At 41.2% G+C, this 12,470-nt stretch overlaps 1 protein-coding gene across 1 annotated transcript in view; it reads right to left on the minus strand.

The window, feature by feature from the left end:
- The window catches only part of HNRNPC (heterogeneous nuclear ribonucleoprotein C), a 28,864-nt gene extending 19,385 nt beyond the window's left edge, over nt 1-9,479 (minus strand). Inside the window, 2 exon segments of the mRNA XM_070727613.1 lie at nt 3,171-3,196; nt 9,362-9,479. The gene's annotated coding sequence lies outside the window, so the exon portion shown is untranslated.
- Nucleotides 9,480-12,470: the final 2,991 nt, after the last annotated feature.

A 12,470-nucleotide genomic window follows, 5' to 3' on the forward strand; every position in this document is an offset into this window, starting at 1 on the left:
TCAAGTGGTAGGAACTGTTTCTTTACCTGATTGTGGGGGTCTACACTGCTTGCTTTTTCTTTAGCACTTCAAAGGAAATCTATGTGCAGCGCTGGGCTACAAACCGGAACGCTAAATTGCACTCGCCGCTGTGGCTTGTACATGCTTGCGGGGTCAGCATAATTTTGCTTCTCCACCTGTGGAGGTAGCAAAATCACGCAGAGCCATACGTGCGCCTGTGTTTCAGCGAGGTTTTTTTGCTTCCACGCATGTGACACACAGGCACACCTGCAGGTCCATACATGATTTTGCTACCTCCACAGGTGGAGAAAAAAAATCATGCTGGCCCCATAAGCACTTATGAACTGCAGCAGCAAGCGCAAATTAGCATTCCATCTCGTAGCCCACCACTGTCTATGTGATAATTCTGTATCCCAAGTTTTGCTGAAATAAGTAGATCAGGGAGAGTGACTACTTCATAGATTCCAGTGGCTGATGTGAACTCTCTATATGCAACAAGAGGTTCTGCCCAAGGAACCAAATGTTTTGAATAGGTAATAAATATTTTTTCCTCGATACATGATAATGCCAAACATGCCTATTTGCTAATACATTCAGTCAGAATCTGCCTTCCTATAATTTAAATTCTACATTCTGGGCTGGTGTAGGCCTTTAGTTTAATTTTCCATGTATTAATCTTCTCAAAACTAAAAATTCCATTTCCTGCAGCCTCTCTTCACAATATAACAGAGCAAATGAGTTTGGCCATGAAGCAAAACTATTCAGTTTGCCCAAGAAAGTAATAATCCCCCAATTATTTTTAAATTGAATCCATTAAAACTGTTCTAGAAGCTAAATGTTTTGCTGAGATATCACAATTTTTTAAAACAAGTATGCTAAAGAAAAAGCCCCTACCACTGGTCAATGAAGATGATGGAGAAAGATAGAGGTCTTTTTAGAAATAATCTTTATTCCCACAATGTTCTATGGTTAGATCATATTAAGATGTCTTTCCCTAAGAAGGAACAAACTGACACACTTTTTGTGACCATTTAGAGCAGTAGTTCTCAACCTTTCTAAAGCTGTGACCTTTTAATACAGTTCTTCATGTTGTGGTGACCTCCAACCATAAGCCTAACGCCAATTCTCCCAACAGAGCTTTAAGCTTTGGCAGGAAGGTAAGAGGGATACCTCCACTGTAAAACCGATTGGTCGGATTCCAAGGCACCAGAATAGAAGCTTTAGTTCCTAACACCATGGTCTTTTCTCATGGTCTTAGGCGATCCCTGTGAAATGGTCGTTTGACACCCCAAAGGGGACCCAACCCCCAGGTTGAGAACCACTGACTTAGAACTCTAGAATTTAGAACTCTTGGTCTTCTACATCAGTGTTCTGCAAACATAGCCACATTAAGACTTGTGGATTCCAACTCCCAGAATACACTAACTAGCATAGATGGCTGAGGAAGTCTGGAAGCTGAAGTCCACAAGGTTGAATGTTGGTTGCTAAGTTTAAAGACCTGTACTAATATTACAGACTTCCTGCATTGTGAAACTTGTAGAGTAGCAAGTGTATCATATTTCTCACAGTATACTGGTTAATGTTACATTTGTTTATTACACAACTTCCACAAACTGAGTGCCTCAATTGTCTCTAGGTTCCCTTCTCTTTATTTAGCTTTATGCATATTACAGCAGATAATTGGGATATTTGCAAAGCCATTGAGAAAACCTCAGGGACAGCAGATGCATGATTTTATAGCTATGTGCTCTGAAATTCCAAGAAAGAAACTTTTATTACATGTATCATCACAATTATGAATTTGGGAGACTTTAAAAAAAATTAACCCAGTATTAAAGAGTCCATTGCAGCTCCACTGGTTTTCAATATATTTTGCCATTTCCCAAGACCAATCATCTCTGTTAACAGCTGAATATACACCTTACAGCTAGCCCTTGACTTACGACCACAATCGAGCCCATTCATTTTTGTTACTAAAGCAAGACAGCTGTGGAGTTCTGCCCCCTTTTATGACCTTCGTGCCACTGTTGCTAAGCGAACTGCTGCAGCTAAGTGAATTGTGCGGTCATGACATGAAAATCTGATATCCCCCTCCATTGATTTTGCTTATCAGAAGCTGGTTGGGAAGGTCACAAATGGGGACCGCCTGACCCCAGGACACTGCAACTGTCACAAATACATGCCTGTTGCCCAGAGCCTGAATTTTGAACACGTGGCCATGGACATGCTGCAATAGCCATAAGCCACTCCACCCCCCCACACACACACAATTGCCGTTAACTTCGAAAGGCTATGAAACAAATACCAAGTCTACCTGTATGCAGTTCCATAACGCTCCTGAAAAGGACATTTTACTTAATTTTTTTTTATGCCAGGATTCGAACAGTGCCCTCGGATATGCTATACAGGTGCATACAACTTTTAAGAAAGATCTTTAAGAGGGGATGGCCTGGAATGAAGCCAATGCAGCTCCTTACCATCAGCCAAGATGGGTATTGCCCCTGCTCCATGCAAGGCTCCGCTGGTAGCTGCCTCTGTTACTCCAGACTGGGCATCCATGACGGCGCTTGTAAGGGGGAGGGACGGTGCAGAGGAAAAGACCAGGATGGGAACTGAAGGGGGCATGAAGGGGCGGAGTGGGGCCTCTGACCAGGGTGAGGCTGTCACTGCTAGAGAGTGATCAGCCCCACAGACACAGTGCAGCAACAATTGAAAAATCGAATAGAAATAAAATATTAAAAATGAAAAATAAAAATGCGTAGTAATTTCCTGAGTTGTTCAACTAGGTTCTGCAGAGGTTATCAGGTTCTGTTCTTGGCAGCCAGGAGATCAGTGAGGGAGGGAAAAAAAGAGTTAAATGTGATCAATCCACTTTCTTTTTTTCTTAAAAAAAAAACCACGTGTTTTAAAAACCTGGTATGTATGGGTTTTTTTCCTTCCCCAAGGGGTTATATAAAAGTCAGTTAGGTTCATTCAGAAAAACTCCATTTTCATCTGGTTAAAAATCAGCAGTCATTTTTTTTAAAATCATCACCATCAGCAACACATCATCATAGTCACAGTCACCACCATTATTGCAGCAATAATATCAATAAAGTAACTAGCAACAACGATAAAAAGGAAATCAGTGGAAAGGCAGGAAAAAAATGGAAAAAATTGGAATAACTTACTGTAGCTGAAGATCAAAAAAATCTCGCTGTAAAAAAACAAAAATAAAAATAGCCTAGATTAGAAAAACGGGAGGTGTAAAAAGATCAAAGTCAATAACGATTTTTTTTCTTTTTCTGTCTTTTTTCCCCCCCTGTCAAGCTCTCATTCCAGCCATGGTTACCGCAAAACCTGGCAGAGGAGAGAGTTCCTGGCAGAAAATAATTCCAAGCCCTTTTGAACACCATTTCATTCTAAAAATGGCCTACGAAAGGCCAGCTCATATGAGGCTAAAAGGTTCTTCCTCTAACCTAGCTGCTGCAGGGGGGAAAAAAAAAGTGATTTTTTCCCTCAAAATTACATTTTTCAATCCAGGGTTTTGTTTGTTTTTTTGGTTTGACTGCAAGGCAACACTGGGCCACCAAGGCACGGTTTTATTAAAATAACTTGTACTGAGACAGTGGGAGAAGGTGTGCGTGTAGTGGGGTGGGTAGGGGTTTTTTTAAAAAAATAAAATGAAAACAAGCTGAGCTCCAGTGAAGGAAGGGTTGGGGGTTTTCTCCTTGCTGCCCTGTGAAAGGAGAAGGGACAGGATGAGTCAAGGGTACCCCAGAAACTTTGCCGACATCTTCCAGTTTCCCCTCCAGCCCAGAGAACACCCCAGCTTCCAGCCCCATGTGGCTATTCCAAACCCACAGCAGCCACTCAGGTGTGATTCAGGTGCCACCTTGATTTTGCCATGTCTGTTGCCAACTAGTCGTGCTGGACGACTTCAAAGTCACCTGCAAGATTGTGATAGATAGCTCATACAGATCTCTAAAGCAAAGAGGAAAACTGAGCACACGCCATACATACACACACACACACAAATGGAAAAGATACAAAATCTATACAAAAAAATGCATGAGCTGGTCTTCTGGTAGGTTCTCATTACAGTGGTAAAAGTCCCAGTAACAGAAATTTCTAGCATTCAGATTATTACCCCTGCTTATCTACCTTTCCACTCACCAATCACTCAAATACCAGGTAACTGGGGCAGGGAAGTCACCCACCTATGTTTTCACCCTCACCTATTTAAATTACAGATAGTCCTTGACTGATGAATGTAATGGAGCCTGCCAATTACATTCGTAACCTGAGGATTCGTTGGAGTGAATCATATAAAACGAATGTGAAAACTCCCTATTTTCATTCATTCATTTGCTAAATGAATGTGCAGGTCATTCCCCACCCTGAGATACCTCATGTGCACTTATTTATTTATTTAATTGGCATACAAGTCCAACTAAATAAATAAGGACCCGGATTGTGGGGGCCATATGCTGGCTCTATTAAAAAGTACTATTGCTAACATGTTGTAAGCCGCCCTGAGTCTAAAGAGAAGGGCGGCATAAAAATCAAATGAATGAATGAATGAATGAATGAATAAATAAATGCACATGTGGTATCTTAGGGTGGGGAAGGCGGTCTAGTGATGGAACAGGCCATCTCTGTAAGGCCTCCTCCGAACCATTGAGCTATCTCATATTCTCCACAATTGTTTCACCCCACCATCCTCCCATATAGGGTCACTTACCTTGCAAACATTTAGCGTGCTGTCTTCTCTCCAAGCTTCTCTGCCGTATAAGATCACAGCACCCAGAAGCTTCCAGTCTCCATGCAAAAACATTTGCAATTTGATGGGATACTTTTGAGGAGGTGCAATATTCACTCCCTCTAAGCGTCCCAGCGGCTTGCAAACATTTTGTATGAAGCAAAGCTTTAGGGGCTGGGGAGGCGTGATCTCGCGGCCTGAAGTCCTGCGAGATCACAGCCTCCAGAAATTTCCATGCATGCAATTGTTTCAGCACCCCCTAAATCATGCAACCAAAATTCAGACACTTGGCAACTGGTTCATATTTACGACAACCAGTGTGCTGGGTCAAGTGATCCCATTTTGAGATCTTCCGACAAGAAAAATCTTTGACTAACTTAACTGCAATGATTCCCTTAATGAATGTGATAAGGTTGTAATATGGGGCAAAATTCAATTCACAAATGTCTCGCTGAATTTTGGGCTTGTGGTTGTACCTGTATTGGTAGACGATTAAAGACCAGATTTTTCTCTTAGAATTGCTTAAGTTGTGGATTTAAATCATGGCCTAGAGCAAATGCTTGCCATTATAATTCATCCACTGCAGTACACTAATATTAGAAAATTTTATTTTTCTCTCACCCTCTTTCGCTGTGTAAATTATGGCTGATGAATCTGAGCCTTTTTAATGCTGAGGATTACGTATGGTGCTATGCTGAGATTCAGGAACTAATTATAAACTATATGTGCTCCTTAACCATACAACCATTGCCAAGCAAGGCAGTTAAGTGAATTTTGTCCCATTTTACAGTTTTTCCTTTTCAAGTAAATCATTGCAGTTGTCAAGTGAACTTTAACCCATTTTAAGTGGGTTGACTTTGCTTTGTCAGAAGTTCACCAAAGGAGATCCCACAATGGCCATTGCATCCATCTAAATACGTGCTAGTTTTCAAGTTTCTTAATTTGGATCATGTGACCATGAAAATTCTGCAAGGGTTAGGTGAAAAATTATCGCCAGACATTTTCAGTGCTTTTAAGTCAGAGGCTTATCTGTCCTTCGTATCTGAAGTTATTTGTATTACAGTATCACCTCCTTTGTTGCAACTTCAATACATGGATTGGTATCAAGTTAACCTCAGGCTGTTAACACATGCAGAACTCTTCCATCTGCCCAAACCACACTGTTTGAAAAGTGTGAAGATTGGCATGGCTTTCTTGCCAAACCACTATCTTGTTATGAAACAAGAATTAAATAAAAAAATAAGACATTGTGGCTTTCAGCATAAGAATAAACTATCAGCCCTATAATACAAACTGTTTTTCAAACTTAATTTTTCACACCAGGGACTACAGTTATACGCAAAGTGGAGAGGCAGAATAGGATACTAAATATCCCACCTCAACTGGTTTTTAAAAAAACCCAGATCTTCTCCTGAATCTGAGGATGGTGCAAACTGACTCAGGCAAGTTTAAAATATTAAGCACAAGCTCAACAAAGAGATGGATTAGATCTTGAGTCATTTTTATTGGCAATCCCTTTCTAGCAAATAAATAGCAGAGTTTAATCAGAAACATGCCTCTGCTAAATAAAAATACAAAGCAGAAGGGCCTGCTTTATATTTTTATTTAGCAAAGGCAAGTTTCTGATTAAACTCTGCTATTTATTTGCTAGAAAGGGATTGTGCTCTGCTAGAAGGTTTGTGTAACTTACAGCTATCAGCCGGAATAATACTATCTAAAAAAAATATTAAGTATTTGCTGGTCAGTCTTTTGTGGAAGCAAATCCATACTGAAATGCAACTGCATTTGTTCACACTTAGGAATACATTTCTGTTCCTAAAATCGCTATATACTTGTTGCAAAGCGAATATGCATTCTCCAAATTGCCCAGATTCTTCAGATGTCTATTGCAATAATACATAAAATAGTACCTATTTTTATTGCTCCTAGGTAAATGTAGGTCAGGTGTGTGTGTGTGTATTTATATGCCACCCCTCTCCGAGGACTCAGGGTGGCTTACAAAATATAAAAAACAATGCAACATCATAATCCAATTAATTTTAAAAAGTTAATCTAAAACCCCCGTAGTATTAAAAGCAGTCATTGCCATTCATACAACATACATTACATTCATTTGGTCAGAGGGCTAGGGTCTAATGGCCCCAAGCCTGGCAGCATAAAAGTCTTGAGACTCTTGCGGAAGGCGAGGATCGTAGGGGCAGTGAAGATCTCTGGCGGGAGCTGATTTCAGAGGGCCAGCCCCCCCACAGAGAAGGCTCTTCCCATAGGCCTCGCCAAGTGACATTGTCTAGTTGACCGGACCTGGAGAAAGCCGACCGTGGGACCTAACGGGTCGCATGTATATGTAGGTTTTGGCATATTCGGGTCTTTTCCCTGTAAGATTAGCGAGACTGTGTAATTCAGTTTCCAGATGGTCTTTGTTGGCTAGGGATTTGTTTCTGGAGATGAGGGTCTTGCGTACGGAGTTGTTCTGTGTAGGGTGGTGGGATTGTGTGTTTAAGTAGTGGTTGGTGTGTGTTTTTTTCCGGTAGATGGACCCGAATATGCCAAGATCTACATACCTATACCTGTGAAATCTACGAATATATATACATATATATGTCACTTTTTTTTTTTGCTGAATTTGAAAATTAAGGGAGACTAGGATAGATCTATTTCGGCCTTATTTTGGCCTCATCAGCTAGCCATACCCACTGGGACTTGAGCCTGCAACCTTTGCCTTGTAAGGCAGAGAATTATCCTGCCAGGGCCATATATATATGTATGTATGTATGTATGTATGTATGTATGTATGTATGTATGTATGTAGATTGTTCTGAGTTCGGGTTTTGCCCTGTGTAATATTTTGCATGTTTATGCGACGTTTCGGTGAAATCACATTCACCATCATCAGGCTGAAGTTTCCAAGCTTCGTGCTGTTGTAAAATGCTGTTGTAAAATGGAATTCCATTTTACAACAGCACGAAGCTTGGAAACTTCAGCCTGATGATGGTGAATGTGATTTCACCGAAACGTCGCATAAACATGCAAAATATTACACAGGGCAAAACCCGAACTCAGAACAATCTACATACATATACCCGTGAAAATTTACGAAAACATATATATATATATATATATATATATATATAGATATATATATAGATATATATAGATATATATAGATATATATAGATAGATACACACTGCTCAAAAAAATAAAGGGAACACTTAAACAACACAATATTATGCCAAGTAAATCAAACCTCTGTGAAATCAAACTGTCCACTTAGGAAGCAACACTTATTGACAATCAATTTCACATGCTGTTGTGCACATTCAACTTTGTATAGAACAAAGTATTCAATTAGAATATTTCATTCATTCACATCTAAGATGTGTTATTTGAGTGTTCCCTTAATTTTTTTAAGTAGTACTGTATGTATGTAGGTAGGTCGGTCTTGGCATATTATCGGGTTTCTTCCCATGTAAGTTTCACAGATTCCTGCCAAGTATCTCTGAAACTTACATGGGGAGAAATCAAAATATGTCAAGACCTGCATACCTATAACCGGGAAAATCTACAAATGAGATATATATATATCTCACTTATATATGCTTTTAGACGTTTTACCAGCTGCAACTCATCCACCCTAGCCTATGAAATGTGTATTTTTTTTAAAAAATCTGCAAAAGAAGATCACAATTTGATCGTGGCAAGTGTGCAAATTCTGATGTTTTTGGAGTTTAACGATTTGCAATTCAGCCTTCCTAGCCTATGAATTGTGTGCATTTTGAACAAATTCTGCCCTTTCCCCTCCCCCCCCCAAAAAATCACAATTCAATCCTAGTAAAAATCTTCCCATCGCACCTTACAAAGAAATATCTATGGTTTTTTTTAAAAAAAAATTAATAAATAGGGGGACTGTCTTCCGCTACCTTCCAAGGCGTTGTGGGGGTTTTTTAAAGTCGGTTTTACAGCCCTGTGATCTCCTGGTGGTATCCTATCCAAGTACCCCCTGGATTTGTTCCGTGAGATCCGGTTTTGCTTGTGTGCTATCTGCGGAGGCCGTTGGACATCTTATCTCCTTGGATTTGTCAATCCGGATTAGACGAATGAGATCCGACCCTGAACGGCCAATAAAGGTCAGGCCGAACCCCTCCCCCACCCCGCATCCAAGCATGTGTTTCCCTCTCCTTAAGATGGCAGCCATACCTGCCAATGGGATCTGCGCGCGCACCTGGCACGCTTTTTTATACATTCAGGCAGCTAGGCGCACGATTAACACTTCCCATACGTTTGAGTTATTTCTTACAACCCCATCGACGCATAACGTACCACAAACACACATTTCGCAGAAGACACATGAAAGCAGTCTTCCTTCTCCTCCCCCCAGTATAATCGTCTCCCAAATCGGCTTGGATGACACCAATACATTGAATAAGGGGAAGGGTGGGAGGTACGATTTCAGAAAGACCGCCGGGGACACCAAACCCGAGGGGGCGTGTGGGCAATACCATTATGCGAACTCCTCTCCCACTCCACACACACGCACACACACACACACACACACACGGGGGAAGGAGATAACCGTCGCCACTCTTTTCCGTCAGGCGTATTTCTTCAGGCAACGAACTCACCGGGACGCCCAGATCCAGCACGCCGCCGCTTTGCTTATCTAAATGTCTAATTTTTGTAAGCGTACACCGCTTCTCCCTCTCCTTTCACAGCTACGCTCACCTCATTCGCGCTCCGAACGCCTCACAAAATGGCGCCCTAGCTGCCCTCTGCGCAGCGCAGCCGGGTCTGTGAGAGCACCGCCCACTCTTTTTTTTCACGACTCTACGCTCTCTGAGGTAAGAGTCTTTCTTACCTCGGGCGCGCTCATTGGACAACCGATCAAGCGCCAAGTCAATCATCGGACAGCGAGGATGGGCTGGACGAGGGAAAGACGAAGCAAGCTGGTTCGATAAAACTGAGGAGAGGGAAGAGGAAAGAGGGGAAGTTCCACAATAGGATAGGATATATACGCTGTCACTCAGCATGGCGTGGCTATTGTTCGCAGTGAGATTATACCACGGGACTATCGGATTAACTGTTACCCTTAGCTGCAGTCTTTTCCCTCGTCGCCCATTCATTTTGGGCCCACCCATATCTAAAACTAGCTCTGTCTATGGCTAAAACTCCCTTCAATCATTTTAGCTACATTGTCAAAGGCTGCTATCGAACTACCATTAATATGAAAAGAGTCTCTTACATTAAAGAAGGGACGATTTGACCCTAGCATTGGGCAATTGACGTAAACAAATTCTCCAAGCCCGTTGGTCGAAGCCAAGCGCTGCGTCAATACTAGCGTCCAATTGACGTCTATTAAAAAAACGCGGGATGCGGCGTCCCCGCCTTCCGCTAATAAATGCTCACATTCACATGTTAATAGGCTGGTTGGAAGAAAATAACATTTCCCTTTTATTTTTCCCTCATTGTTCTCCCTGCTATTGTACAGGCGGTCCTCGATTTACCACCGCAATTGAGTCCAAAATTAGGGTGCTAAGTGACACCTAAGTGCATTTTGCCCCATTTTACCTCCTTGTCAGAAATGTGAAGTGAATCTCCGTTGTTGGGTGTCGTTGGGCTTCCTGACTGGATTCACTTCCACCACCTAACGCCAAAATTTTAATCCAACAGGAAAATGACCCTGGGAAAATTATAAGGAAAATTAGTGAACTAAATCTATAATCTGGAGGACCAAAGGGAAAGGAAACATTTAAATATTTTAAAGGGTTAAATAAGGTTCAGGAGGGAAGTGTTTTTAATAGGAAAGTGAGCACAAGAACAAGGGGGCACAATCAATTAGTTGGGGGAAAGATCAGAAGCAACATGAGAAAAAAAATTACTGAAAGTAGTAGATGCTTGGAACAAACTTCCAGCAGACCTGGTTGGTAAATTCACAGTAACTGAATTTAAACGTGCCTGGAATAAACATATCCATCCTAAGAAAGTACAGAAAATAGTATAAGGGCAGACTAGGTGGACCATGAGGTCTTTTTCTGCCATCAATTTTCTATGTTTCTATGTTGTTAAGTTAGTCACACAGTTGTTAAGTGAATCGGGCTCCTTCGTTGACTTTGCTTGTCAGAAGGTGGCAAAAGGGGATCAGGCGCACAGGGGTGTGTGTTACGTGTGCATTGCATTATAGGTGCAGGCAGGCATGCACGCTTTCAATTCAATTCAATTCATTAGATTTGTATGTCACCCCTCTACGTAGACTCTCCGTATGGAGTGAATTGATATGGTCTTTAGGGGGCAGTATTGAGCTATATTTATTGTCCTAAGCTAGGGAGTTTTTTAAAAACTTCCCAACTTCCTTAAATACATAAACCCTTTGGATTGCTTAGCCAACGGATTATGGAGCCCAAAAGGCAAGTAACTCTTTTAACATTTTTTCAAACCATACATTTTCTCTAAGTGGCTTCCTTAATATGTATTTAAAATCTTTGCATTTTTTCTATAATTTTCTTATAGAATAGAATAGAATTTTTATTGGCCAAGTGTGATTGGACACACAAGGAATTTGTCTTGGTGCATATGCTCTCAACGTAAATAAAATAAAATATACATTTGTCAAGAATCATGTGGTACAACACTTAATGATTATCATAGGGGTCAAATAAGCAATGAAGAGGCAATCAATATTAATAAAATGTTAGGATACAAGCAACAAGTTACAGTCATACAGTCAACATGGGACGAAATGGGTGATAGGAATGATGTAGTAGAATAGAAGTGCAGATTTAGTAGAAAGTCTGACAGTGTTGCGGGATTATTTGTTTAGTAGAGTGATGGCGTTCGGGAAGAAACTGTTCTTGTGTCTAGTTGTCTTGGTGTGCAGTGCTCTGTAGCGACGTTTTGAGGGTAGGAGTTGAAACAATTTGTGTCCAGGATGTGAGGGGTCAGTAGATATTTTACCCGCCCTCTTTTTGATAATGAAGAAAGATAGCACCCACCCCTCTTTTTAAAAAATGAAATATAGTAGGAAATATTTAAAAAGCAGACTATTTTCCCCAAAATAGAAACAGAAATCTTAAGGGAGACAGAAACTCAGCTCCCTGCCCCCAGAAGATATTTGGTGCTCATTGAGCAGGACTGGGCCAGCCTCTCTACAAAACAAACGACCTCAACTCCAGGGTGATAAGACATCATAATAGGACCGTGATGGCAAATCTACAACATGCGTGTCACAGATGGCATACCAAGCCATACCAGAGGTCACGCGAGATGTTGCCCTATGTCAGCTCCAGCACTTATGTGTGTGCTGGCTAGCTGATCTTTGGCCTTGAAGTGCAAAAAACCCCAACAGACAAACCGGAAGTTCGGAAAACACACTTCTGGTTTGCTGTTGTGCTGTTTTTTGCACTCCAGTTTCTTCAGGAAATAGTAATAGTAATAGTAATAATAATAATAATAATAATAATAATAATTTATTAGATTTGCATGCCGCCACTCTCCGCAGACTCGGGAAGCTTCCTGAAGCCCCGGAGTGCAAAAAACAGCACAAGGGGAAAACTAGAAGTGCATTGTTTTAACTTCCTGTTTGCCTAATGTCCCGTCTTTTGTACTCTGGGGACTCAGGAAGCTTCCCTGAAGAATCCATAGGGCGAAATGGTCTTTCCCAAGGCCAAAAATCAGCTGGCAAACATACGCACATGCATGCTGACAAAGGACAATGTCGCATATCTCTGATATGGCTCT

This window comes from Erythrolamprus reginae, chromosome Z (assembly GCF_031021105.1).
Source record: "Erythrolamprus reginae isolate rEryReg1 chromosome Z, rEryReg1.hap1, whole genome shotgun sequence".
NCBI lineage: Eukaryota > Metazoa > Chordata > Lepidosauria > Squamata > Dipsadidae > Erythrolamprus > Erythrolamprus reginae.